Source organism: Chlorocebus sabaeus, chromosome 12 (assembly GCF_047675955.1).
Source record: "Chlorocebus sabaeus isolate Y175 chromosome 12, mChlSab1.0.hap1, whole genome shotgun sequence".
NCBI lineage: Eukaryota > Metazoa > Chordata > Mammalia > Primates > Cercopithecidae > Chlorocebus > Chlorocebus sabaeus.
This window is the reverse complement of record NC_132915.1, coordinates 30,469,449-30,495,906: the sequence shown is the minus strand read 5'-3', so window position 1 is coordinate 30,495,906 and position 26,458 is coordinate 30,469,449.

Here is a 26,458-nt window from a genome sequence, read left to right as displayed (position 1 = left end):
GTGCATGCAATGGCTGACTTAATCTTGCATACACTGAGTCTAAATTGTCATGGGTGTGCGCCCATCCCTGCTTTTGCACAGGGCTAGGTCCTCATCTGGTACGGTGCTCACAGCGACTGTGATGTGTAATGGATGATGTCTCCAACACACTCCTTTCTAGGCAGGTTTACTTTGATCACTAAGAGGAAAGAATAGAAGAAGTCCAGTTCTGCCCTGTAAAAGCTACAACAGCGTGACCTCCAACAAGATAAAGAGTGGATTCCCACATTTGCTGCTCCTTTGGGTAGAAGGCGTCAGCTCTCAATATCCAGAGGACAGGACAAAGGAAGCAAATAATTAAATACTCACTGTGAATCAAGCCTTGAGATGTATCTCACTAATGCTTGCCTCAACCTTGACAGGAAGAAGGTATTGTCCTTATGTTATAAATTAGAGAAATGAGGGTTTGACAAGCTAAAGAACTTGCCCAGTCACCCAGATCCATCAGACTCTGAAGCCCATTCTCTTAGTGCAATTTTATCTTATACTTAAGGAAATTAAGATCCAAAGAGATGAGGTAATGTCTAGGGTCACAGGCCAAGTAGTGGCAGAGATGAGACTAAAATCATTGACTCTCGCTCACTGCTTTTTCTACCGCTTTTACAGAATTCATGATAAAACAAAACTAAACAAATTAGTAGAGGATTGTTAGAAACTTCAAAGCAGCAAGAATAAACAAACTATACACCTTTACTAGCATGTAAGGCAAGCTAGGATAATTCTGTGTATGTGTGCATGCATGCACACGTGTGTGTTTTTATGTATTTGGATATACCATCTACATTACATGTCTATGTCAGCTATATGTGTGGCCAGGGAAAATTTTAAACATTAATGAATTGTGCTTCTATTTACATTTCCATTACCAAAAGTTCATTGTTTGGCAGAGAAAATGATTAACTTTTTTTCTTAAGAAAATGTCTCTCTGCACGACATTAGTAAATAAGAGGGCACAATGTAGCTGACATTTTGGAATGAACTTAAGCTGATGAATCCATTCTTATGGAAAGCAAGCCACTTCTGTTCTCAAAAAACAAATCACTAAGTGAATTATATGCCATCCCTAAAGATTAAACGTCTTAGGCACATTCCTGGATATTTCAATTTCAAGACAATTTTCTTGGGGTCAAATGGATACATCCCCTTTGCAGTTATTTTTTACTCCACTCTATCATACGCATTTATTAGTTTTACATTGAAATATGCCACTATCTTTGCCGCACATTAAGTGAGAAGGCAGAAACCCCAGAAAAGAATCTACACGTTCAATGCATTGGTCAGTATAGAACAGCTCAATGGCTTTACCAATTTCTTACTCATGTCACAGTTTCTGCTCCATTGAGTCATTCAGGAATTTAAGATTTTTCCACCCTGTGGCTAAACCAGCTTCTATGAATTTGGAATTCTCTGCTGGATCTTCAGGATCAAGATGGCAGACAATGGAAGAGTACTAGAGCATGGAGATTCACTGGGAAGGTTTCAGAGGCCAGGGATGGGAAGTTCGCTCGCATACCACTGGCCACCACCTAGTTACATGGACCTCTTATTCCAGAGAAACTGGGAAATGTATGTTTTTTATCTGCCAGAAAAGTAAGAAAACATGGACTTTGGTGTACACATAAAAGCCTTAAATAATTAAATCTTAATTATGGAAGACATATATAAAAATTCATAGTCTATTTAGGAAAGATAGACAATAAAGCAGAATAAAGTAGCTTAAGCTCAATATTATTTCTTCCAGTTCTGAATTTTAATTTAGATGATTTCACAACAACTGCATCAAGTCATTTGTGAGAAGAGATGGAGTGCATGTGTGTGCATGTATACAAAATCATGGTATTAAAAACATCAGACAAAATCTAAACCTATATCTTCATGGCCACCATACTTCTTACAATACCTAATCTTTTCCTTCTCTCCCTTGGTTTTCTGTCTAGATCACATTTTCTCTCTTGGTATAAATCCTCCTATTCCAAGCACATTCTACCTATAACCTTTTTGCTAAAGACGGTATTGACTTTTTCCCACCTATTCCATTTCATTAGAGAAGTTGCCCCACCCACAGGCCCTAGAGGCACTCTTATGAACCAAGAGAACACTCTCCATATCAGATATATCTGAATTGGCCAAAGATGGATGCCTGATCCCTGCTGGGCCAGCCAGAGTCATTGTTCTGGAATTTGTAGTTGAGAATGAAGTCTATTATTACTGGGCTATAGTCACTATAGGGTTTAGGGTTGGGCACTAACAGTCAAGCTACATACCTGCCACTTAGGTCAAGTGCAATTCAAAGTTACGGGCAAGAGGTAACTAAAAGCCTTGCTGAGGAAGCTGCTGCAAAGAAAAAAATGAACCAGACATGCAGAAAAGTAGATGTAAGGGACAAGCATCCTGAAAAGAGGACAACAAAGAGAGGATCTGCCTGAGATGATGAAGCCTACCTGTCCCCCCACCTTTGGGTTCCAAGAGTGTCCTTTCCAACCTAACAATCAATCCTACTTTTCTCATGCTAATTTAATAAGTTCATCTTTTATGATTAAATTACTCCTGTCTGAGATACATTTTAGTTCACTTCCTCAACTCTATGCTGCCTTCTCCCATTTACCTAACTAAAGCAAACTATCCCAAGAAACAGCTTCTCATAGCTTCAGGCTTAATAAATGCAGTTCTCAGGGAACCATGCAGACAATGTAGCAGACTGAGGAAATGGAGGTAGACAGGCAAGATGAGGAATTGGTGCAAAGAACTCATTCAAACAAAAGGGAAGCAGAGAAATGAGGGGTGGGAAAGGGTTGGAATAATGTCAGCATTCCAGCTGCTTCTATAATCTATCCATGACTTCTTATTTCTTCAACATGCTAAATTCTTCCTGTCATTGAGATCTTTAGATTTTCTGCTTCCTTTGCATGAAACACACTTCCCCACAAATCTATGTCTCAATTTTCTTCATTGAAGTGTCTGCTCAAAAATTACTTCTCAAAGAGGACTTATTTGGCCACCCCATCTAATGTTGTTGGAGTCCATCCTTCTCTCTGTTTATCACATTGTCCTGGCACTTATTATCTGAACTTATTTTGTTTCTTCATATGCTTCTTACACTCTCAGCAGAAGGGAACCTCCAATGCATACAATAAGCTTCCCTGGCTTGTCACTACTGTGTTCCCAACTTCTGTGAGAGAGCCAGGTGTGGATACCCAAAAAAAGCATTTTTGCTGGATGAATCAATAAAATTATTCTAGTCCAGAGTCTAGACTCAGTCCAGTGTCCAGCCACTGTGATTTGGACACAGAGACAAAGACACGTAGAGTTTTGCCTGAGTGGTATAAGGACAGACAGCTTACATTTCTTGTAAACAGAGTGTCCAAGATGCAAAATACAACAAAGATTAATCGAAAACCAAAGAGGAGATGGTGACACAACTTACAGTGCAAATACTGGCTGTCAGAAGTAACTCAAGGAAAGGACATGCTCCCCCCACACCTTACACAGCTGCATGTTGTTAGTAAACCCAGAGGTATGCCAATAAAATGAAGCCAGACTGAGCTAGGACATTTGGGAAGATGAAACTTTAATAAAATGTCACTCTTGGCCTATATAAGGGAAATCCATAGCCAACAGCTTCCTTAACTGTTGACAAAACAACATGGCTTTGGAAGTAGTCTCTCTCCAAAACCATCCCTTCGTACTCCCATCTTTACATTTCTCCAAACTTTTGTTCCTCCAAGGATGAGAAAAATGTGTTATCAAAGGGTGGAAATGGCCATTATGGGATTTACTGAGAAGGAAAATTTTGGAGGAACACAACTCCTGGAAGACCAGAGCTAAAGTTACTCATGCTCCTATCCCTTGTGCCTCGTGCAAAGCCTGGCACAGAGCAGACAATCCATGTTTATTGAATCAATAAATGACTAATAATAAGCATGTAATCCTAGAGCTTGAGAGCTGGGAGGGACCTTCAAAATAATCTCAATTTACAGAAGATGGAACTGAGGCTCAAATGAAATAAACAACTGTTCCAAGGTTGCACTGACTCCCAGATCAAGATTCAACATGTTCCTCTTTTTTACACCCCCTCCTTACATTTGTGTTATGCTTTCTAGTTTACAAACACTTTCTCATGTGTGTTTGCCTTGGATTCCCACACCCTTCTCTGAGGCAACACAGGCAGGGTGGTTATTATCCTTATTTTGCCCTGTGAAGAAAGAGACTCAAAGAGGTTAAGACATTTGCCCATATTTATACAATTTATTGTTTCATGTGGTGATAGGTACCAGCGCTAGACCCAAAGTTTCTAACTTCTGGTCCAAGGCTCTTTACAATCCACTGAAATTCATAGAAGAGGAAAGCTTTGCGCCAAGCATGGCGGGTGGCTAGCCTATTCGTTTGCTAGAGTTCCCATAACAAAGTGACACAAACCATGGTAACCAAGTACCACAAACATGGTGACAAAGCACCACAACTATTTTGTTGGCCTGAACAACAGAAGCTTGTCTCACAGTTCTGGAGGCTGGAATTAAAAAATCAAGGTGTTGACAAGGTTGTTTCCTTCTGAGGGCTGTGAAGGAAGGATCTATTCACTCTCTCTCTCTCCTTGGTTTGTTGATGGTCAGTTTCTCCCTGTGTCTTTTCATTTTGTCTTCTGTCTATACTTGTCTTTCTCTCAGTCCAAATTTCCCCCTTTTATTAGGACACGAGTCATATTTGATTAGGAGCCCTCCCTACTCCTACTGGCCATGAACAAAGGAGATTGTGCTATGTATACAGGCAAGTATTGACAATCTTAACAAATTGCACCTGCAAAGACCCTGTTTATAAATAGGTAATATTCTGAAGTACTGGGAGTTAGGACTTCAACATATGAAGGGTGGCAGTTGCAGGCAGGATGAACACAGTTCAACCTATGACACCTAGAAAGTGGTATGGAAGTAGAGACAGTTCTTAGGTGAACTGATTGATGACTAACTTGAATCAGCAAAGATACGGGCAGAAGTGAAACTGGCACGGCAGGGCCAAGACTCACTGTAGGAAGCAGAGAGAAAGGAAGAGTAAGGAGGTTGAGTGGACCAGGCATGGGATGAATTAACCTCCAGGAATCTTTCCCCACGAAAGGTGTGGCAAGCACCTAAGGAGACAGAATGTGCTCACAGGCTTTCTGATATTGATTTGGTTCCTCCACCCTGTTACTAGACAGTAAGTGGAGGAAACACTCCTATGTGCCATATCACATCCTCCTGGGCCACTTCTGATTTCAGCCCCCACAGAGCTGAACCCATGACAAGTGTCCCATTCAAGTGCATGTAGATCCATTTCTCTGTCTTTCTGCCTCGAAGCCTTCTCTCAACATGGGCCACTAGAGGCAGTGGATAAATGCCCCAGCCTCTGTCCTTGGGATGGACCGTTCTGGGAGGTATTCTGTACACTTCAAAGGGGTTCCAGCAAAATCCATCCCAGCCATTTCCTAGAGCAGAGACCCTGATAGTCCACTGTAGTCTCTTCCTCCTTTCCTCTCATTATCACCTCTCCCTTACTCTTGCTTCCCAAGGTCACCTCTAAAATATACTTTCTATACCCAAGTCCTTGACTCAGGCTCTGCTTCAGTGAAAACCTAAACTAAAACAGTAAAGAATGCAACTGGGGTCAGCTATAGGAATCCCAGCACTTAAAAGTTACCTCTTGCAATGACATGCTTGTTCCCAAAGGGTTGCATTCAGTAAATGGTTCGGGCATCTGCCCTGTGCAAGGCTCTGCTAGGTGCTGGGAATAGAAAGTGGAGAAAGATATAGCCTCTGCCCTCAGGAAGTTTAAAATCTGCTGGAAAGGATTTATGCTTTGGAATATTCTCTGACTCTTGCTGAACACAAAGATCCATTTTCATTTGATATTTTTGATCCATGAGACCTTTCATAATTGCCAAACAATCCACCACTTCTCTCACTTCAGAACATCCCATTCAGTTTATGACCAGGGTTCCCATGGCTCCAATTTACATGTGATTCACATAACATCTGTTTAATTTTAAAGTTTATATGGCAGCTTTTCGAAATCCCAGGGACTTGTTCAACTCTCTTTCCCTTCCCTCAAACACCAAGAGGATGAAGAAAATTAATTTCCTGTATAAAAATGTGAGATGACAGAAGGTCTAAGGTTAAACCTATTTACAAAGGAAATCATTGCCAATGTTTAGAAAAGTCTGTTTTTCTTTGAAAAATTCACTCACCTACCTGGCTTCTAGTGTCTCACGGCATTTTATTATAAGAGAGTTTTGACCTATAATCAGCAATGGGGAGGGAAAGAGTTCATACTTGTTTTTCCCCAATGTGTGGTGAAATGTTGGCTAATAGGGCAGTCAATTTGTTTCACTAAATGGCCACCCTAGGAAGTTTCTCTTTTTCCTTTCCTCTGGGACTGTCTAAGAATAGCATACCCCAGAACCCCAGCTTGGCTCCAGCAGCCCCTGCCCTCCTGTGGTTTTTCTCTTTTAGTGCTAATGGCAGGAACAGGCTTGGGGCATCACTTCTGGTCTAGCCGGCACAAGCCAAGCTTGGCTCACCAGAGTGCACACATCCAGGCAAAACTCCTCTTGTGGAGGGAGGAGAGAAGGGTTGAGTTCTCTCCACAGTCAGATAACAACTGAAAACATGTTTCTTCCTCCAAGTTTCCATGTTGATGGCAGCTCTGTTCTTTCTCATTCCTGTACAAATAGCCCCTTCCCATTTGGATCTTGCTCTGAGTTTAGTAGGACCCTCTCAGTGCATGCAAACATTCTCCTGCTCCAGCACTGTCATGGGTTTCGGAAACATTATGGGCCCTCTAAAACCAGTTTATGACCCGGGTATCCATGGCTCCAATTTACACGTCTACTCGCTCACCCACACAGGATGTCTGCTGCTCTCCTTCGTGTAGGGCTAAGGCCTCTCTGTATGCACCTATCACCGGGTCGTTTCCACTGTGGGGTCTGGCCATTTGCTGGAGAAGTGAGCCACAGGTCTCCTTGTCACTCAATCCTCCAAATCTGTCATGGATTGTGCTAGGTGTTGACTTGTGTCCCCCAAATATCCATATATTGAAGTCCTAACTCACAATGCCTCAGAATGTGATGTTATTTGGAAATCAGGTTGCTGCTGACGGAAGTAGTGAAGATAGGTCAGTCATTAGGGTGGGCTCTAATGCAGTATGACTGATGTTCTTATAAAAGGGGTGGGGATTTGGGCACTGAGAAACATAGACATGGAGAATGCTATGTGAAGATGATATCTACAAGCCAAGGAAGACCAAAGATGGCCAACAAGCCACCAGGAGCCAGGCATGAGGCATGGAACGGATTTTCACTCACAGCCCTCAGAAAAACCCAACTCTGGAAGTCTTGGACTTACAGATTCCAGAACTGTGAGATAATACATTGCTGTCATTTAAGCCACCCTTAAATGACAAAGTTTGTGGAACTTTGTTACTGCAGCCCTATCATAATATTCCTCCCCTAAGAGAAGGAATACCTGAATGAATTGGAAAGGGGTCAAAGGGACAAAATGAATTAGAGAAAATATTTTTAAAATGTTAACCTGCTACCATTTCATAGAATGTAAGGAAGATCTGCACACACACACACACACACACACACACACAAAATACTGGAATTCAGTCAGGAAAAGGTTAGCACTTAAAATTGCTATCAACATTCTCCAATCTTGACAAAATGACTCTTCTGTTGTTTTCATACCCAAGATAATATTATTATTAAAAATTATTAATTTGAGGCTTGTCTGGTGGAGACAGTAGAAAAGACAGGGGCTTACTGAGTCCCAGTGTTAGTTCTGACATTTGCTAACTGGATGAGACCTTGGGAAACTCACAAAATCCCTGTCAATATTTTTCCTTATTTGTAAAATGAGAATAGTAATAGCTTCTTGCAGAGTTATTCAGAGAAATTCTAAAACAGTTTACGTAAGTGGTTTACTTCTCAAAACCCATTGCTCTCTTTATTTTTTCATACCCCTTGCATTGGTGTGCAATTACCTGGTAATGGAGAAGGAGAGGAAAAGGGGTTGGCAGGGTCAAGAAAATGGTAGCCCTTTAATGAATTTATTTATATCATATATTAAAGTTTTTATTCCTTAGTAAGAATTTAAAAATCACAAAATAGTGTGGCAATATTTGCATAATGGAATTTATGGAGTGCTGAAAATACTAGAATATAAAGGTAACTTCTAGTTTATCTTCACATACTAAAACTTTTCTAAACCAGCTGGTTTCTTACAGAAAGTATTTTATATATATATAAAATTTAAGACAGCCACTTTCAGAGGCCAAGGTGGGCAGATCACTTGAGGTCAAGAGTTTGAGACCAGCCTGCCCAACATGGAAAACCCCTATCTCTACTGAAAATACAAAAATTAGCCAGGCATAGTGGCACATGCCTGTAGTCACAGCTATTCAGGAGGATGAGGCACAAGAATCACTTGAGCCGGGAAGGCAGAGTTGCAGTGAGCTGAGATCATGCCACTGCACTCCAGCCTGGGCGACAGAGTGAGACTCCATCTAATACAAAAAATAAATAAATATTTTTTGAAAGACAGCATATGCTTGTACCAAGCATAGAAACAAAAGTGCAAATTTTCAGCAAATTTTCCCCAAAAGGTATTTTAACTAAAATTATTATTAGCACATATTTTCTCCCTACAAAAAGAGCATGTCAGACATCATTAATTGGATGTATTAACAACTTTGTACATAAGAGCCACTGTGTAGGTTAACAGTTTAAACAGTGTTTGAGGCAAACAGCAGCAACAGTGGCAGCAAATGCACCAGACTGATAAAAGGACCCAGGCATTTTCCTCACTCATATTCAGACCGTTGTATCTCACCACGTACATAGCATTCAAGTGAGATTTCTCACAATGCTACCTTGGTAGGCCTTTAATCTAACTGAGAAACTGGTTGTGCCTCCACCGTCTGATGTCCTATGTACTATTTATAAGACTAGGAACCTTCTCAAGCGTCTTGCTTTCTTGAAACTGAACAATTCATTCAAATCAATGGTCACCATCATAAAGTTCCTCTTTACATTGATAAAATGGAAAAAGCAGTTTATTTAATAAAATAAAAACCTATGAAATAAAATGCATAGGGTCAAAGTCATTGAAATATTATTTCCACTAGGAAAACAACATCACCTCTTTTATTCTTAAAATATATTTCTGAATTTGCTTTATCCATGAAAGCAAAGAGGGAAAAAATGCCTGGAAAAATAAATATAGTGCTACTTTTGAAACTACAACAACGAATTCTTGACATTCAAGGTGGTCTCAAAACCAATCTAGTTGCTACTTAACATGACCAAAGCAGCGGTTCTCTGCAGTTAAAATGGACATTCACAGAATGTCTCCTGGGAGGCTCCTAGGATTATTGGTTTGGCCCAAGAATCCAACTCTGGCATTTCAACCAGTGTATACACATGAGTATGTGCATGTGAATGTGGATATGTAGCTGCATGTGTACTCTTATAGGCTGGAATATGTATATGTATGCATGTGTGTGTGTACACATACATGCACAGGATCAAAGTAATGAAGTCATTCTGCAACTTACTTTTTCACTTAAAATATGCGTGCATACCTTTCCGTACCACCATATATAGATTATTCCCAAATTATCTAACTTATTATTTGTAACAACTGTGTAGTATTCCATTGTGGAGATGTATTTTAATTTATTCAACCAGTACCATTATAACAAATGTTTCGTTCAGTTTTTTTTTGTTTGTTTTGTTTTGTTTTGTTTTGTTTTTTTTCTATTACAAAGTTGCATATATATTTGAAACGGGCAAATTTATCCAATACATGCAGTACAATTGCTGGTTCAAAGGGAAGTACATTTTACCTTTTGATAGATATAGTCAAACTGCCCCTCTTAAAAAGGTTCTACCAATTTATATCCCACCAGCAGTACATAAGAAGTCTTAATGGGGAGGAGTGGGGGTAATTTTTTCTTAATAAGATGCCCAAGGCCCCGTGCCCTTGGAAAGTCTGATGCAGTATATCTGCAGGTGGGAACTTTAAGGATCTGTATTTTTCTAAAGTGCTCAAGGGATTTAAAATGACCAGTCAGAATTTGAAACCTCTGCAGTATACCATCTACGGTCGCAGGAGGTACCCATTAGCTACATATCAGTTAGTCAGCTCACTGAGAATTACTCACACGTGTGGCTCTGACCTGTGTAGGTGAAAGCAGCATTTGAAAATCAGACAGAATTAGTGCCTGAGATACAACCCCTGTCCACTGATCCTATTTCTCTACATATAGCTATAAAATTTCCTGGTTTGTATTGCTGGCATTGGTTTTGAAGCTAATAAAAAATGTCTTGGTTTGCTCTAACATTTTATTTCGGGGTGGGGTAGGAGATAACTTATTTTTGCTGCTCTATTGGAAGTTCAGAGTGTGAGTTAAAGAATCCTTAGTGTTTTGAAAAAGTTTCGTGAACTTAGATGAGGCATTTGACCAATGTACCAGTCCCACTGTGGCAGGAAATTAAATGTTGGACTGGACCCTTTAATTCGATGGAGAAGACATCTGCCCTCAAGTCTTCTCAGCTAACCTTGGAAAGATGCATCTAAGATGCCTCTCTGTGTCCACCTAGCAAAATAGTAAGGAACATCCTTCAGCTCAAAAACCTGAAAGATCTTCAATAAACCTTGTCAAAAGCCTAACCCAGCTGTTCTAAACCTGGATGCACATTAGAACCACTAAAGGAACTTTAAAAATTACTGATGCTCAGGTTCCACCCTCAAAAACTCTAACTGAAATGATCCAGGGTGGAGCCCAGGCATTGGTATGTTCTCATCTAAATGGCTGTATAGGAGTTCATGTGCACCAAGGTCGAGAACCACTATTGTAACCTATCCTTCACGGAACAAACCTGGCATGCCTCCAGCCTCTTCTTTGTAATACACTGGTCTTAAGTAAGTTACCCATGAGAGAAGAGGTTGGGAATAGGAAGAAAAGAAGTTCAATGACACCTATAAAGATTTCCTGGTCAACCATTCCTCTTTTCTCCCCTCAGTCCCTAGCTTAAACTTCCATCTTTGTGTTTCCCAATGCCATGCTCAAAAAGGGAGTTTTGGGGGAAAATGACATTTCGGTGGAAGAGGTGGGAAACTCAAAGTGCTCGCAGGGGCTCAGAAAGCAATACAGATGAGGGAGGCAGTCTTATAGGACTGCGGCACGCCACAGCCCCACAGGCCACTAGCTAGTCCTGACCAAACACTCACATGCAGTTATTCAACCCCACTGACCACGGATGAGTTAATTTTTCTAAAGATGCCATAAATACAATTTTACTTGAAACCTCACATTTTGTAAAGGTTGGAAACTAAAAGAAAGACAGAAAGACAGCAAGAAAGAAAGACAGCAAGAAAGAAAGAGAAAGAAAGAGAGAAAGAAAGAAAGAAAGAAAGAAAGAAAGAAAGAAAGAAAGAAAGAAAGAAAGAAAGAAAGAAAGACAGACAGACAGACAGCAAGAAAGAAAGGAAGGAAGGAAGGAAGGAAGGAAGGAAGGAAGGAAGGAAGGAAGGAAGGAAGGAAGGAAGGAAGGAAGGAAGGAAGGAAAGGGAGGGAGAGAGAGAGAGAAGGAAGGAAGGAAGGAGGGAGGGAGGGAGGGAAGGAAGGAAGGAGGAAAGGAGGGAAGGAGGGAAGGAAAGAAAGAAAAAAAGAAAAGAAAAGAAAACTAAACAAAACACATCTGTGGGGTCAAATGAGGCCCGAACTCTACCAGGTTATGACTCGTGACTTCAAGGAACCATTTACTTTTCATGGTTTGAATCTGGGAACATTGATCTTAAAAGCAAAAACAGTAAAATACAGCTGGACCCCAAACAGTGACAGCTTTGGCGAGCTTATTAAAGTACAGACCTGAGTATCTTAACCAGATGATGTTCACAAAACCACGGATGAATGCTGCAGGGCTCATGTTTAAGAGTTAGCCCAGATGGACTGGGCGGAGCTGGTTAAAGACCCATCTTTCCTGGAAATCATTTCCCTTTCATTTCCCCCCATAAAAGTCCAGGTGTGCCTTCCACTCTGTTACATGTCAAAGAGGAGACTCTTCCCAAATGATCTTCATTCCTTTGGTCACCATCTGTGCCCCCAAACCCTGCTTCCAACAGGCGTGCTGTTGTCAACACCATCAAGACAGAAGCATTTCTCATAATAAATGCAGAATGCTCTGCTGATTCCCCTTCCATGAGTTTAGACTGATGAGATTTTGTTCTCTGGAGAGTACACAGTGAAGGCAGACCAGTACTGACAAACCTAAAGGGTACAGGACAAATGGATCACGGCACCAATTAAATTAATAAAGAAAAGGAAAAGTAGTAGATAAAATTAAGTAAATCTCTTTATCAGATATATCATTTGCAAATATTCTCTCCCATTCTGTATATTGTCTCTTGTCAATTATAAAAACTAATTAAATAAATAACTCGTGGATCAAATAAATAAAAATTTTAAAAAAAACTTAAAGGACTGGGATATGTATATACTAGAGAGGGTTTTAGGAAGACATTGTGTGGCCAGAAAGGGACAAAAGAAACCTCATGCTTCTACTTCCCTTCCTTCATCTGTGAACAGGAGATAATGTCCCATTTCAGAACCCTGTATTTTCTGTTTTCCATGGTTGTTTTGAATATCATATCATAAAAAATGTACATGAAATTAGCTTGAAAACTGGGAATTATTGGCAAATGTAAGGGATGAAAAGGGCCTAGCTGGGTAATAAATTGAGATTGTGGGAGATGTGCTCAAGAGGTTCCTTTTACCAGAAAAAGTAACCTTGTAAGCCCTGGTCACAGGACCAACTAGAGAGAGTGTGCAATGAAGAAGGGCCAAGGAGGAGAGGGCAGGACATGGGGGCTGGGTCTGAGTCCTACACCCCACCTGCCACTGGCCCCAGAGTTGGCAGCAGACCTTGACCAGCTGCCAGGCTGGAAACAAAATAGTCACCAAAGTTCTTGTTTCTTACATTTCTCCAGCCTCCAAGAACACAACCATCTCATCTCCTGTAGCCACCCCAAGACCCAAGAACTGTGACACTATCAATCTGATTTTCTTCATTGCACTCTCTGCATGGTTATTATGGGATGGATTGAATACGCTTATTGAGAGCACACCTACCCCATGCCTATTACAGCCTTGTACTAGGCATTGTGAAGGGTTCAAAATTATTCTTTTCCCTCAAATGGTCAGAAAAGTTAACTTTATCTTTGGTAGAGTAGAGATCTACTCACAGAGAAAAGAAAATGGGCCCAGGAGGATGGAAAAAAGGGATCTGGGTCCAAGAAAAACCAAGGGCATCCCCCCTTTTAAGCCATAATGGCTATAAAAGGAGTTTTGAGGGAAGAGCAGAGATGCTCTAATGCTGTGATGAGGAGGACGAATTTTTGGGTCCTGCAATGTCGGCCCTCTTTGGTATTTGTAGAAAGATGAATGACTTAATAGATGTTCAATTAATTTTAGAGTTTGAACCTGGGTGTTTTCTGAATATGACACTACTCAGACTAGTCAGGAAGAGAATCAATTTATTGTATGGTACAAGCAGAGGCGTTAAATCAAAACACAGAACTACACTAATCTGTTAAAGTGATGAAACATATTCTGCCAGTAGGGAGAGACCAGTGTGGTTAGAGCAGTAGGGTAAAGCATCAGAGAGAGAACCAAGAAGGGCTGAGACAGTGGAAAGGATCTCATTAAGCTGGTCAAAGTGCAGGTGGGATTTGCTGAGATGTGGAAAAAGAACATAAACAGGAACATTCCCCCCTTCTGAGCCATAATGCCTATGAAAGCCCAGGGCTTTTCAAAATGCCAAGTGCTTTCATAGTGATTATGATTTTAAGCCTCACAAAACCACACATCCATATGTCATTACCCCATTTTATAGATTTGAAAATTGAGTGTTACTACCAAGGCTTGCTCAGCGGTCAGAGCCAGTAAGCGGCAGAATCAGGTCTCTAACTCATAGCCAGGGGTCTCTCCACCACACCTAGTCCTAAAGGAGGAACTGGGATCTCCCGAGCACCTCATGTGCTTTAAAGCTGAGCTCTGTGACTTCCAAAGCTTGTCCCCAAGGAAGGTGAGTCAGCAAGCAGAGTTAGAGGGAAGGAAGGACTCAGAGCAGGAACAAGAGGTACGGGTGAGATGGAGGGGAGGCCAACCGATGGGAGGCCTCAAGAACAGAATGAGGAGAACTTGGCCGACATCCTGCAAGCGACAGGCTGAGCACAAACTATGATCCCCGAACAAACTAAACCTATGTGTTCTGTGGTTCATCGGGTCTTAAGGGATAGACATGCTCTCAGACAAGAGCCCTCCTGTCCCCTCGCTTTTCTGAGAAAAATAATGAAAACACTCACTCAAGAGAACACCAACCTGTGGTAACTAAACCCTCTTGGAAGAAAGCAATCCATCCATGCAGAGAGAGGTAGAAAGAAACATGTGCAGAGACGGTTTTGCTATTGCTGATGAGAGAGACGTCAACATACCATCAGCTTAAACACCAAGCTGAGAAGTCTAAGGAAATTTGAGGAGTCAAATTGTGCACCATCTCAGAATACAAGGTCCCAGGAGAAACAAAAATATTCACATTCAGCACCTAAAATTAACTCTCTTTCTCCTCCTTCCATTCATAGACCTTATCAGGTGTGAAATCAGACACTGTCTCTGGCCTATTCTGAAAGGCATTTGTGTGTGTGTGTGTGTGTGTGTGTAACTCTGTATGTGTGTGTACACACACACAGAGAGAGAGAGAGTACAGAATTATTCCACCGAAAAACCAGGAAAAAGGAAAAACCACTGCTTTCATTGAAGGATTACTAGGTGTTCGTTTGCCCACTACTCTCTCTTTTTTTGAGAATTTTAAACAAACAGAAGAAGGTAAAGCAAGCTAAGCTTCAATCCCTGGTAATACAACGTGTCTAGGAGCAGAGGTGTGAGAAAGAAAGGAAACCTGGTGAATAAAAATGTTAAATTCACAGAATCTGTATGGATTCTGTTAGTTTTTAGAAAGAAGTGGTGATAATTACAAGCCAGCCAATGAACTTCGCCCCACTCCCTACTGTTTCCTGCCTGTCTCTTCCCAAGGGGTGCCTTTGGTGCCCGTGTAATGACAAGCTCGTTATTTTTATACGTTAACTTTCCTAGCTAAGCATCATGCAGTACTTTCTTGCTGACTAGCAGCTGGGTGATGGCTATAAAATCAATCCTCATACTTATGTTGAGGAGGCGTTTGTATGTTTTGGAGTCTTGATCAATACTCAGCATATGAGTCTTGTGCAGAAAAGTGTAACAGGATGGGTTGGAGACTACTTATTTGAAAGGAAAATACTCGAGATAAAAGAAAGATGATTGAATACTAAGAACATATTAATTTATGGACATCTGTTCACTTCATCTCTAATGTCCCCAAGAAACAGGGATTCCTAAAATAATCTGCCAGTGTCAAGCATGAAGTCTTCCCCTGGAAGAGAAAAGGAAGGTAACTGAGATGAGGTCAGTTTCTACTCTTCCGGGACACTGTGGTAGGGATGTCACCATCTGTGTAGACCTCACAGCACCCTGCAACAGAAGATGCCTTGTCATTTTTAACCACGAGGACCAGAGAGACCAAGTGAGGTGCCTAAAGTCACCCAAGGACTCCACACCTCAGACTTGTCATTCTGTTCACTCATTTATTCACTTGTTCATTAATTTATTGAGCACTGACTCTGTGGTAGGCTCTGCATTAAAGACTATAGATATAAAGCTAAATAATATACACTGTCCCATTCATGAAAAGTTTGTATCATTTGTCTATTGTGATTTCCAAAACCACAGAAAATCTCTTCCAACGGCATAACCTAGTGACTGCTTTCCCCAAGGAAAGGGCATTGCCCCTAATTGGTGCAGCCTCTCTTCCCTTTTTCTCTTTCCTTCCTTTTTTCTTTTCTTCCTTTCCACCTTCCTTCTTTCCGTTTCTTTTTTTTTTAGAAGGAAAGAAGTTACAAGACTTAGTATTGATCCTACTTAGTATTGATCAATGTATGATGATCACTGGAAACATAATGTCCCAAACCCCATAGAACTATTTTAGGTGAATCAATTCCAGAAAAATCAGAAACAAAAGAGTTTCATAGTCAAGGAATTTGATAAAACTAGGTATACAGCACTTCCTCTAAGGATTCACAATACACACCAGCATTTGCAAGACTCCCAGAAGTGCTTATTTGTCATTGCTTAATGTGGCATCCCCCTAAGTTTTTCCAAGCATTGGAATACATAATTACAACTTGAAAAACAGTTTTCCAAGATTGGCATTTGAGGAGAAATTGCACTGGGCCTTAGCTTAACCATTTGATTGAGGAAAAGGAAGTGAACCTTTACTTCCATTGGAGGTAGCATCTTGCAGAAGAGCACAGAATTTGATAACAGAAGACCTTAGTTCAAGTCCACAATTTGCTACGTACTAAATAAGAAAACTTGAACAAGCTACTTAACCTTTTTGAACCTTTGCTTCCTTATATAATAAGTGTACTGGATAATACATACCTTGACCTTATTTTTACCATTAGAGATTATGTATGTACCATTCAAATGCCTGACAATGCCCAGCAAACAAGTACACAATATAACACCTATTTTAAAATATAAGACATAATACAGTTGACTCATAATGAAAAAGATGTGTATTCTAATCTACTGTTCCATGATTTAAGAGTGTCTTTCAGCTACCAGTCATCCACATATTTGCTAGAGACTCTTGGAGAAATGGCATATATTTTTATAAATGACTGACTAGAGTCACTCCTACAAGAAATACTTTTAAAACAAGAAAATTGGCTTTTACCATTGTTGGCATCGTGGTACAATCAACTTAACTAACTTGCAAGAGGCTGACAAGAAATTATGCAAAAGGAAAAAGAAAACACTACATGAGAAATTATTATTTTTACCTTTCATTTTCCGCTCTTATTCTTGCTTTGTATTGTATTCATTTCGTTGCAATTTCTCTTTTCTTTCTACATTGTATTTACTTTTATCTTTACCACATAAGTTAAACAAACATTTTTAAGCTGCATTTTTTTCTAATAATCAAAATTGAAAATAAAATGGAATCTCTTAACATCCCATTATCTAAAACAAAGAATTTACTCCACCTCCTTTCTACTCCCATTTCCTAAGCCTTTGTTTAATACCATTTGGTAGATAAAAGCAAGAATATAGTTGAAATTATTTTTAACTAATGTATCTTTCAGCAATTATGTTTGACATTTATGTTCAGCATTGAAACCATATTTATAAAAGTATCTGAACAATTTTTTTACATGCTCCAATTACATATAGTATGAAGAATAAAGTAAATTTATATTTATGACCAGATTAAAATGCTTTTGAATGAAGTTACCAAAGGTCTGGAAATCATATTCTCATTTCTTTAAAAATATATTCAATACATAAAAAAAATTTGTATCTTGAAATCTCTACACCAAAATTATATTAATGATGGGTATGTGTGGAAAGTGCAATTATATATGATTTTTAAATATTTTACCTACCTTGTATTTCCCAGCTTTTCTAAAATGAGGACATAGCGTTTGTTTAATAAAGAAAAAATGGGCTACTAAAGAGACAGTGAGTTGCTTGCATCTGCATAAACTGCTCTTAACAATCTTCATTTATTAAAGTGACAGTAAAGGGAGCTTTATAAAGACATAAACTCATAAGAACAAACAGAGTAGGAGAAAGGAAAACAGCAACACAATTTTGGAAGCTGGAAAGCAGATGGCCCATGGTAATTGACTTAGCAGACCCAAGAAAGCGGAATTCTAAGCTGACAGTGGGAAAAGCCATGAACAACCCAATTTACCCTGAAGAACACCCAAAAGACTCAGAAATTGGCAGCACCAGGTACCTCTGTAAGGGGGAGGTGAAGGTCAGACTAAAGAAGGATTTGTGCAAGTCCGTTTAAGAAGTAATTAGATCCCCAAGTACCCCCCTCTACCTTAGGTGGCCAGTCAACAGCCCATCCCTTCCCCAGCCTTCCCCCAATTTCTACACAAAACTGGAAGTTTATTCTTTAGAGACTGTATAGCAGAAGGCTCTGGACAAGGGGATAGCAGATACAGGTGAGGACAAGGGTGCTGGACCATACCAGAAATAAAGGGATTTAGCACACACTCCGACCACCACCACCCCTCCCTGCCAGTCTCTACCCTGCACAGCTTCCAATGCAGTCACCCAGGTCTTATGCCTCCAAGGGTTGGTTTCCCGGTGAAACAGCCAAGTCAACTCAAAACGCAAGGATACCAACAATCAATAAGCCCCATCCAAGTGCTCCCCAGCTGTGAACTGTATTGATGTAGTAAATGAGAAAATAAACACTCAATAGAAAGCAAACCAACACTACCAGTAAATATATAAATATGTCAGGGGAAAATAGAAAGATTGAGGGCTGTGAGGACTTGGAGTATCTCTGTGTGGCTGTATGTGTCTGGGGAAACCAGAAGAGTAAATCTTTGTGCTTCCATTGTGAGAAGTAGCAATATAAATATGTTATAAGGAGAGACATGGGGCCGGGCGCAGTGGCTCACACCTGTAATCCCAGCACTTTGGGAGGCCGAAGCGGGCGGATCACGAGGTCAGGAGATGGAGACCATCCTGGCTAACACGGTGAAACCCCGTCTCTGCCAAAAATACAAAAAAAAAAAAAAAAAAAAAATTACCTGGGCGTGGTGGCGGGCGCCTGTAGTCCCAGCTACTCTGGAGGCTGAGGTGGGAGAATGGCGTGAGCCCGGGAGGCGGAGCTTGCAGTGAGCTGAGATCACGCCACTGCACTCCAGCCTGGGCGACAGAGAGAGACTCCATCTCAAAATAAATAAATAAATAAATAAATAAATAAATAAATAAATAAATAAATAAAGAGAGAGATACATGGAGGAAAATGCTATAACAATCTACGGAAAGATCGGTGGCCTCTGAGAAGGTCGAGATGATGAGAAGTTAGGGGTAGGTAGATGACTGCTGCTCTTCATAACAAGCTCTACAAACGTGTTTCGTTCCTTAAACAATGATAAAAATAAAAATAAATCAATGAGAACATGATTTTGTTACATGATGAGACACAACGGAAATCAATGAATTAAAAATAGAAGCCACATTCTTTAGACATAATATAGAAAATTACATATTAATAAATCAATGTTAAAAAGTTAACTACCTTTCCTGATACAAACTCTTAACAAACAAGATAGGATCAAGGAGAATGAGTCATAAATAATCTTATATCATGAGTTAAATCCTGTCATGGGTTAAAACAAAATCAATCCCATCTCAATTAGCTCCATGTAGACTAACTCAATAAAGACAGAGAAAAGAGAAAGCTTTGGGGCGCCCAGTCTGTAAGACCTACCCAAGCCTTCAGCTCCAGAGCTTTTCTCCCTGTCAGTTAACACAAAGTCAGTCTTGTCTTAGGGCATATGCTAAAACAACTTCTGTAAAAGTTAAGGAGTCACGGGGGAGGAAATGGGGAGTTATTGGTCAAAAGGTACAAGTTGCAGTTAAGACAGGAGGAGTAAGTTTTGAGATCTACTGTACAGCAGGGTAACTACAGTTGATAATAATAATATATTGTAAATTTCAAAATAACTTAGTAAATTTCAAATGTCTTACCAGACAAAATAATAAGCAACTGGGGTGATAGATATGTTAATTAGCCTGATTTAATCATTCATCATTGTGTGTGAGTGTGTGTGTATCTCAAAATATCACATGGTGCTCCTTAAATGTGTACAATAATTTGTCAATTAAAAATGATATTAATTTTTTTTAAAAGTTAAGGAGTCAGACTTCTTTTTTAATATAGCACAAAAAATATGTAGGAAGCTCTTTGATCAGTTTGAAGAAGCCTATTCAAAGTATAAAACAGTGAGTCAAATCACAAAGTAAATTCAGGTTGAGTATCCCTTAAATGAAATACTTGGAACTAAAAGTATTTTAAATTTCAGATTTTTTTCAGATTTTGAAATATTTGCGTTATACATACTGGTTAAGCACCCCGATCCAAAAATGCAAAATCTAAAATGTTCCAGTAATCAATTATTACCTTTGGGCATAAACTTTGAGTGTCATGCCAGTACTCCCAAAGTTTTAGATTTTGGAGCATTTTGGATTTCAGATTTTTGGATTAGGAAGGCTCAACCTGTACTCACATATTTAATACATTAAATTTTTAAAACTCTGTATGTTAAAAAAAACTAAATAACAGTAATGGTAAAACACTAGGAAAAATTATTAGCTAATTTATAAATATGATAAAGGTTTAATATCTATACCAGATTTTTAAATTCTTACAAAAATCAATAGGAGAAATACTAGTATATCAATAAAAAATAGAAACAGAACATGACCAAAAAACTCATGAGAGAAAAAAATAAGGTGAACCCAAAACATGCGGGAAATGGAAAACATGTCCAACTTCTAATTTTTTTAACTACAAATTAAAATTCCTATTAAATAAAATATTTTTAAAGGTAATTGCTAATAGAGGTAAAAAAAAAAAAAAAAAAAAAGCAAGCATTCTCATATATTTCCACTGGAAATTTAACTTGGAAAGCTATTTGGCAATATGTATTATAAGTCATAAAATTGCTCATACTTTTGAATTAATAATACTTCTAGAAATCTATCCTAAGTAAATGAGAGATGTAGTAAAAGATTTATGTACAAAAATATTTATCACCCAGCTATGATCCCACAATAGGGAAAAGATTCAGTAAATTATAGTGTGGTACTGTAATAGAATATTAGGTAGGAATTAAAAGTCATATTTTTGAAGAATATTTAATAACATAGGTAAATGTTTACGATAAAATACTAATGTTAAAAACACATGGTACAAATTATATATAGTAATGATTCCAATTTTATATGCATATATCAAATTTTTTTATATGTGTATTCAAAAGTACTGGAAGGAAATATATGAAAATTAATAGTAGTTAACCCCAAGTAAAAAGATCATAAGTTCTTAGCTTTCTTAAGCTTTCCAAACATTTCTATAGTGAGTATAAATTACTTTCAAGTGACAAATGTAACAGAAATAAAGTAGTAATTATCATTACCATAAAAATAGAAACATTAACCACATATATAATCCATATTAAAATCTCCATAATTCCGAATTTGTGAAAATTTGGACACAAGCCACATTGAGGTTTGCTTTTGATTGGTAAACCCTTCATAAAAACCCTTCAGAATACCTAAGTCTGACAAATAAGAGTATAAAAGGAAATAAAATAATAAAATGGCTAATAGTTATTGTTTACCATATACAAAGCACTTAAACCAAGTATTTTACCATGCCTTCTACCATTTATGAGGTCTTTATGATAGCTTCCCCCTTTTATGGATGAAGGTTCTCTGTTGTTGGAAGGAGCATCTCACTGGTCACCCCTGAGATGCCCTTGTCCAAGCAAACATGGACCATTTGAAGGCAGCAACTGCTCGGCTCACAACATCTCCCCTCTCTTTCTGGCTCTGCCCCAGGTCCTTTGACTACCTTGCAAGGAAACATCACTTAGCATCCCATCCCCAACACTCACACTGCCATCCCCTTCAGTGGGCCTGCTGTTTCTGTGACATGGCACAGGAGGAGACCCAGGTCAGCTCCTGAGTTGACCACCCTTCTCGTTCACCACCCACAGGAAATTCCAGCATCTTCCCTTTGAAACCCGGGGGCTTCCAAATACTTGCTGGAGGCTTTCTCTAGAGAATCACAAAAATCCAAAGAAGCTATTAATTCTCCTGAGGCAAGGGAGGCAAAAATACAGACATTGCCTATGGTTGCTAGCGGGTGGAATAATTGCTGCTTGTTTTATCACAATTTTTTTATTGGCGTAAAATACACATAACATAAAATTTAACATCTTAGCTAATTTTTAAATTTTTTAATTTTTTATAGATGGGGTCTTGCTCTGTAGCCCAGGCTGGAATACAGTGGTGCAATCCCAGCTTACTGCAATCACAGCTTACTGCAGTCTCGAACTCCTGGGCTTAAGCAATCCTCCCACTTCAGCCTACTGAGTATCTGGTACTACAGATGTGTGCCACCATGCCTAACTTGCTTGTTTATTTGTTTATTTATTTATTTATTTATTTATTTATTTATTGTAAAGGCAGGGTCTCATTATGTTTCCCAGACTGTTTTTGAACTCCTAGCCTCAAGCCATCCTCTTGCCTTAGCCTTTAACCATTTTTAAGTGTACAATTCAGTGTTATTAAATATACTCATATTGTTGTGTAACCATCACCCCCAACCATCTCCAGAATTCTTTTCTTCTCTATAAACTGAGATGCTATTCCCATCAAACAATAGTTCCCCTTTCTCCTCTCCCTCAGCTCCTGGCAATCACCGTTTTATTTGTTTCTATGCTCTTGACTATTCTAAGTATCTTACGTAAGTGGAATCATACAGTATTTGTCTTTTTGTGACTGGCTTTTTTCACTTAGCATAATGTCCCCAAGATTCATCCATATTGTAACCTGTGTCATAACTTCCTTCCTTTTTATGGCTGAATATTATTTCATGGTATTGTGTATACCACATTCTGTTTACCCATGCATCCATCAGCAGCCACTTAGGTCAATCCCACATTTTCTCTATTGTGAACCAATGTTGCTATAAACATCAGTATACAATATCTTTTCAGATCCTGCTTTCAATTCTTTGGGGTGTACACCCAGAAACAATATTGCTAAATCATAGGGTAATTCTGTTTGTTTTTTGAGGAACTGTCATACTGCTTTCCACAGTGGTTGTGTCGTTTTACTTTCACATCAAAAGTGCATAAGGATTTCATTTTCTCCATATCCTTGCCAGCACTGGTTGTTTTCAGTTTGTTTTTGGGTTATTTTTTTTTTTCTGATAGTAGCAATAGTAATGGGTCACTCCTAATAATAGTAATAGTCACTCCTAATGGGTGTAAGGTGGCATCTCATTGTAGTTTTGATTTGCATTTTCCTAAAGGTAGTGATATTGAATATCTTTTTAACATGCCATTATTGGCCATTTGTATATCTTCTTTGGAGAAGTACCTATTCAAGTCCTTTTCCTACATTTCTTTACTATAAAAATAGAAATGTTAACCACATATAATCTGTATTAAAAACTCCATAATTCTGAATTCTGAATCCAGTTGTTTGTTTTTTGTTGTTGTTAAGTTTTAGGAGTTCTCTATATATTCTGGATATTAATCTCTTTATTCCATATGTGATTTGCAAATATTTTCTTCCATTCTGTGGGTTGCCTTTCTACTCTGTTGATATTGTTTTTTGATGCACAAAATTTTTCAATTTTCATGAAGTCCCATTTGTCTATTTTTTCTCTTCTTGCCTGTGTCTGTGGTGTTACATCCAAGAAACCACTGCCAAATTCAATATCATGAAAATTTTTTTTCCTATGTTTTCTTCTAAGAATTTTATAATTTTATATCTTTCATTTAGGTCTTTGATCCATTTTGAGTTAACGCTTGTATATGATGTTAGATAATGGTCAAACCCCATTTTTTGCTTGTTGATATTCTGTTTTTCCCAACACCATATGTTGAATGTACTCACTACTTTTTAACTTTTTTCAAGATCCTAACCAGAAAGAAAGGGAAAAAATGGCATTTCAAGAAATTATCCTGCATTATATTTTTATGTATTATATGTCTTCAGGGAGAAATTTTTAGTGCCGTCAGGAATTTTTGAGGCATCCACACATATAAAATCAATTAATATGCCACTTACAAATTAGTGTCATAACTTATCATGATAAACTTCCTGATTGCCACTAATCAGAATGGATTGAATGAATGAGTGAACAAAGGAATTGAATGAATGATATTTGTTAGTCATAGAATATCATTTTTAATTGGGATTTCATGTGTTCATGCTACTCTCTTTTAAATAATAATATTGTACTAGAGTATTTATCCCCACTTACTCTCAGCCTGACAGTTACTTAATAATATCAAAATTCAACCAAATTGAATGTGGGATGTAGGTAGCAGCAGCAGTGCCCTGTCCAACCATTGTCCATACCTGGCTCTCCATAAAACAGACCTTGACAGGTTTATACTCATGTGAAATCACTTGGTGGTTTTGTGATTCAGATAAAAAGTCTAACTCTAAGGAACTAGAATCCATCAACAGTTGCTTCCATATGAAATACTACAGAGAGACCCTAAAACTCAGGTCTGCAGAAAGAAAAGCAAACTGTCTTCTCCAGGATGCAACCACCTCAAATGAGCTTACATCTAATGAAAGTGCACTAACCACAGCAGCTTAGGAACATACATGGCTAACTGTCCTTTCTACAAACTATAGTAAAGATCCAAAGTGCTTTGACCCCAACACCTGCCACAGAAAAGAACAGATGACTCACAACCCAGAGGTCTTGGCTTTCAACAGGATGCTAGTGGCTCGAATTATTCATGGAGTGACTGCGCTCGAATTATTCATGGAGTGACTCTGCTCTGGTGATTAAAGCAAAGTGGTAATACTTTGCATATGTCTGTGCTACAAGCATTTTTTATGGCACGACTGCAAATTTCTTATAGGAAGACCCAGACCAGGTTGCATGGGAGAGACAAATCTCTCAACTCAATAAAATGGGGCAAATTTGGAAGGAAAATCTTGTTGGCTGGAAGTCAGAAGCTAAAAAGAGTAAACAGAATCACAACATAAAATTTTGTGTGTGATGATATGCAAATGACAGAAAGTAAAATATTTCTACTTAATGTGTCTCTCAATTTAGCCCACAGTTTGTATATTCTCCATATATCAACATACCAGGAAGAACTCACAGGGATACCATGCTATACTCAAAATATAGATAATCTCCTAAAATTTACAGTTTATTTTGCTTTTTAAATTAAGTAATGATTTAAATGTTTAAAGGAAAGTTAATCATTTTATAGTAATTTTCTTACAAATTAAATATGTATCGTTTAATTGGTATGGCTTAGAGTTTGGGAATTTCCTTGAAAGACTGCCCATCAACACTGAGAATATTACATGGAAAATACATTTCATACACTATAAACTTTCCAGCATTTTGTGTTGGAATGTAACTTTCCACTTCTCCAGTTAGATGTCACAAATTTTAACTACACAGAATATATCTAGGAACATTCCTAGAAATTTTAAAGGCCTTGAGTTCTAAAGGAGAAAAAAATATGTGTTACAAATCATCAGTAGTTTATTCTTAGGAGAAGCATAGCAACAAAGACATTCTAAACAGCATTTAAAATTTTTCTAAGAGTTTAAAAAGTTAAGGAATTTTGAAACATCAATATAAGATTTCACTGAACCAAGAATGTCTTAAAATACTAGCCTTGCAAAGTAGTTAGTGATTCCATGTTCAGACATTGCATTTTGTTTAAAGATAATTAGAATTGACTCCCTGGACAACTTAAACTCATACCATGTATACCATTACAGAGAAATATTCCAAAAATGCAAAAGATCAATTATGTATTACCGCTTAGTTGGTTAAAGTTACGGATTCTTCCATCCATGTGGATTTTCTACTTCTTGTATATTTGTTACAGATTGGATCTAGCAAAACATCACAAAAATTCACATTTGTCATGAAGTTGGAAGAAAATGGTTGCATTTGCACAAATCCAACACCAGTGATCAAAATAAGGTCCAAGGGCAATCCTTCCGGATAATGGACCAGTTATATTATATTTGATGGTTGGTATGTAAGCACCTAGAAGATAAGGACCCCACTTTACTCATCTCTGTGTCCACAGCACCAGGTGCAGGGTTTGGCATGAAAATTACACTCAATAAATGTTAAACAGAAGAAGAGTTTTTAACATCTCTGTTGAAACATTATGAGAAAACACAAAATGCTATATAAAGCCCTACAGAGCCATTCAGGAATTTATGTCACCTCTTCTCTGTCCAACTGTATGCTAAATAATGTGAAACTAAAAGAAAAATAGGCTGAGCATGGTGGTTCATGCCTGTAATCCCAGCACTTACGGAGGCCAAGGCAGGTGGATCACTTGAGGTCAGGAGTTCAAGACCAGTCTGGTCAACATGGCAAAACCCCATCTCTACTAAAAATACAAAAATTAGCCTGGCGTGCTGGCGCATGCCTATAATCCCAGCTACTCTGGAAGCTGAGGCATAAGAATCACTTGAACCAAGGAGAAGGAGGTTGCAGTGAACCGAGATCAGCCACTGCACTCCAGCCTGGGCAACACAGCGAGACCCTGTCTCAAAAAAATGTATATATATACAAAAAATATAGAGTATAATGTTGGCCTTTGAGAGGCAGGGCTGAGACAGGTGTTAAGAGCATGAAGATTAGAATCAGAGAGTTCTGGGTTTCAATTCAGGCTTT